At 39.1% G+C, this 4,373-nt stretch overlaps 1 pseudogene; it reads right to left on the bottom strand.

Annotated features, from left to right (window-relative positions):
- Positions 1 to 1,040: 1,040 nt before the first annotated feature.
- Positions 1,041 to 3,205, bottom strand: LOC119259676 (DEP domain-containing protein 1B-like; annotated as a pseudogene).
- Positions 3,206 to 4,373: the final 1,168 nt, after the last annotated feature.

The following is a 4,373-nucleotide window of genomic DNA, read 5'->3' as shown; positions in this document are numbered from 1 at the left end:
GACAAGGTTTACACAGATGAATTGACAATTGGATAAAAGTCAATAGTATTCACAGTAACAGTACCGTGTCTTCCTTGTTCAACTATATCCACTATTTTGTGTGTGTGTGTGTGTGTGTGACCCTCACCAGTGGCTGGGGAACAAACCAGCGCTGCAGAGGCTGCGGGCAGCCTCGCAGCCCAGAGCTCAGCCGCTGCGCCACCAGGGGAGGCCCTATAACCACTATTTTTAAGACCTGGCAACAAAGACTTCTATAACTAGGATGAACACACAAGTATTTTAAAAACAACATGAAAAATAACAAAAAGTAAGTATACCTTTATATTTGTTTCCTATTTTTAAATGATCTGTATGTTTTAAAAATAGCAATGAGTTTTATAAAAATACTGAAATGGCTCAACATTTTTTGAAACCAAAAAATCTTTATATTTCAGTCATCTATTTTATGCTCATCTGTCTACCATCATCACAGTCCTTACTTTAACCACTCATTTACTGAAACAGTAGCAACAACTGAGATCTCTAATGGCTATATAACTATTACTTTGGAAAATTTTTAATTCTTTGAAATAATTGGAAAGTTTTTCAGTGTCCATATCAGCAGGTATGGTTTTGGATTTTCAGGAAATAAAGTGCTTCACATTCTGGTGTAGAAAATCAAATTGTTCTTGGTAGACTCCAGAGTGAGATTTATTTTTTTAAGATTTATTTATTTATGCATACGAGAACTGAGGTACAGGCCAGAGGCGCAGGAGGGTGAGATGAGTCACCAAAGACAGAGTAGGGCAGATGGACCGAAAACACTGCTGAGGGGAGTAGTGGGTAAGACAGGGGAGGTCTGTTGTGCCATGTGGATATCTCCCTGGCCTGCCAGGAATCAAACCCACACTGCAGAGACTGCACTCACAATGCTGTGCTCAACCTGCTACACCACCAGGGATGCCCCAGAATGAGATTTTTGAAATGGCTTCAATTTTTTCCTTCTAATCTTCAATGGAGAGTATGGTATCTGCTATGTCTGCCTAGTCCAATAAAGCTTCTTAAGTTTCCTGAGAGCTCTATGCTCTTTGGCATTCAATCTCCTGTGGTATAATTTGACAGCAAAATGACAGGACACATACACTTCTGGATATTTGTCTGGGCTCTTCATCAATGAGTCACATACTCCTCTATAGAGGTCTGCAAAGCCAAGGGGACTTTCCAAAACTTCTAGTAATTATCCACCAGACATATGATCAACCTAGCAGCTAATAACTCATCCAATTCTACTTCATCCTTGGAACACAAGATGAGAAAATATCTGAGCCATCTGGAATCTGTGGACCCTAAGGAATTGGTGAATGCCTTGTATGTAAGTTGTATGCAAAATTCCACATATATTTTTCAGTGTTTGGGTGCCAGAGCTTTCACACAGTGGTAGCAGCTCTTTATTTAAGCAGATCTTTGCCATCACCCACATCAACAGCTGTAACTTCCTATTTTCAGGGAGCAGAAGGAGACAGCAAATCTGAGATGCTTCAATGGCCATTTTCTCTTTTTGCAAGACCAAATACAGTGATGAAGATGAAGAGATAAAATGTAAGCAAAGACACTTTCAAATGACCATAGTAACCGCTATAATTTTAAAGACATCTTTGGCAAATGCTAAGTACATAGGCTGCTTCAAATCTCATCAGGACAATTTACCAAACACATCACAACTGACAATACCCAATAAGGAAGTCATTAAGGATTTCTTCTTGCTTGCTTACACTATATACATTATGAATGATGAAATTGGTATCAACAAGCTTTGTGACTAAAATGTCTAAAGTTGAGATGCTACCTTACACCAGTAAAAAAGGCACATATCAAAAAAAAAAAACAAACAAAAAAAACAAGCAACAACAGATGTTGGCGAGGATGTGGTGAAAAAGGAACTCTCCTACATTGCTGGTGAGAGTGCAAACTGGTCCAACCACTATGGAAAGCTGTCTGGAGGTTCCCCAGTCTACTAAAAATGGAGCTACCATATGACCCGGCAGTTCCACTCCTAGGGATCTACTGAAAGGACACAAAAACATTGATTCAAAAGAACAGCTGTATGCCTATGTTTATTGCAGCACTATTTACAATAGGTAAAACCTGGAAACAACCCAAATGCCCAAAAATAGATGACTGGATCAAGAAGATGTGGCATATATACACAATGGGATATTACTCAGCAATCAAAAAAGATAAACTCATGCCATTCACAACAACGTAGATGGAACTAGAAGGAATTATGCTTGGTGAAATAAGCCAGAAGGAAAAAGAAAAATATCCGATGCTTTCACTTATAGCAGGAACATTGGGGAACCAAATAAGACATCAGTGTAAAAAAATAATAATAACAGTACAAAACACAACAAAGTCAAAATGGACAATTATAAATCAGAGACATACTGCAGGGGAGGAGGAGGGAGAGGGAGCATGGAGGAGGGAGGAGCACAGGGGGCTGAGGTGATGGTGTGCGGGTGCATTGGGGAAGGAAACTCTATGGGGACTACACCTGAGGGGATGGGGGGAAGCAAATATTGTTTCAAAATGAACAATAATGTAAAAATATTAAAAAATCCAGGCTAAGGGTTTTCTGTAAATATAGTAATATCATAGACTTTCATATGTCTTCTGCATTGGCCTCAGTCAGCTGTCTGCCATGGACAAGAGAGCAAGCTGGCACCTCTCCATTAGAAGTACTGTGATGCTGTCCACATCTCAGAATTCATCCCCACTGGCCTCACTAGAATGTTCTCTTCTGAAGTGTCTGGTGGAAAATCATTCCTAGACATTTAATAAATCCTTTTAGTATAGACACCTCTTTGAACAAGACTTTAGAGGGGAGGAAGGAATAAGGAAATCTGTACAAATGACAGTAGTATTTAAAATTTTCTGACCCTATTTTCCCTTGATGTCTTCAGTGACATGATTCTTCAGATTTTTTTTCAGCAGCTGAGCTGTTTCTTTGCAGGTCAGCGTGGGGTCAAAGAACTGACCGCGCCTCCAAAGATTGACTGCACCTCATGTAGCCAATTTTCAGCTCTGGCTGCTTATAGCAATGGTCATAACTTTTGAAACAAAAGCCATGTTTCTGTAATAGCAACCTGGTATGAATAATCTTAACTGTTTCTTTCCCTGGTGGTTCGGTAGGACCCAAGGCCCCAGGATGAGGTGCTCTATAACTCATATAACAGTGGCCAGATTTTTAAATTTATATTGTCTGCCCCTTTCTTCTGAGATCTTTCATAACTCTAAAAATTCAAAAAAGAAAAAAGAAAAGCTCATGGTAATATAAATTATTTTGTCAATGAAAATGAATGTTTGGTGGAAAAGCTGGTCTTGCATCTATTAACAAATGCATTTTTATGTTTCTGATTGCCTACATGTGTGTTTGCTCTTTTTTTTTAATAAAGATTTAAAAAAAAATATTTATGCATACAAGAGCTGGGGTGCAGGCTGGAGATGCAGTAGGTGGGGTCATGAGTGGATTCACCAGAGACAGAGTGGGGAGCAGTACAAGCAGATATACTGAAATACATTGCTGAGGGGAGCAGTGGGTGAGACTGGAGAGGTCTGCTGCACCATGTGCGTCACCTCCCTGGCCAGGGATCAAACTTATTCTGCAGTGGCAGTGGATAGCTTCGTAGTGCTGCATCTTAACCCCTTTGTGCCACCAGGGAGGCCCCTGTTTGCTCTTTGATTGCTCCTGTGAACCAGTTCAACGCATTAGGGTTCCCTTGTTAATTGATAATTAAAATAGCATTTTTGATAAATGCTCATTTTTTAAAAATGGTCAAATTACATGTATTTAAACAACTGGATAATTTCCCAGTTTTTGAAATATCTAGGGAGTCATTAATTTAGCAAAAGACAGTGAGTTAGGTAGTCAAGCTGAGTAAAGAATACACAGAATATAATTTATAATCCACTCTACATGTAACTGGGAAATAAAAATGTGACTGGGTCACCTTGCTGAGGGACTCCAGTGTTCTATCTTCCCCATATGTCTTTGCTTCTTTCAATGTTATCCCACATTCTGAAATATCCCCCCCCCCTTTAATTTCTTTCCCTTTTCTCCTGTGCTGTGTATGTAAACCCAGGAGCTGTAAGCTCTCTGTGAAAGTGATTTCATCATTACTGCATTTTCACTCTTTTCATGAGAAAAATCAAACTTTTCATTTGGAGCAATTGCATATGTCAGTTGGAGGTCTGTCTACTCTATGAATGTAGTTCAAATAGTTTATTTCTTATATATCCTGCAGGATCAGCTTGCTTTCTTCTGATTTAAAATATAATGAGAGATTGGAGAAAGAAAGAAAAGAAGTGAAATAAGCACAAGGAAATAAAAACAAAAG

The sequence above is a fragment of the Talpa occidentalis genome, unplaced genomic scaffold (genome assembly GCF_014898055.3).
Source record: "Talpa occidentalis isolate TD23 unplaced genomic scaffold, MPIMG_talOcc4v2.1 talOcc4.5, whole genome shotgun sequence".
Classification (NCBI taxonomy): domain Eukaryota; kingdom Metazoa; phylum Chordata; class Mammalia; order Eulipotyphla; family Talpidae; genus Talpa; species Talpa occidentalis.
The sequence above is the reverse complement of the archived record's forward strand: the minus strand, read 5'-3'. Positions and strand labels throughout refer to the sequence as shown.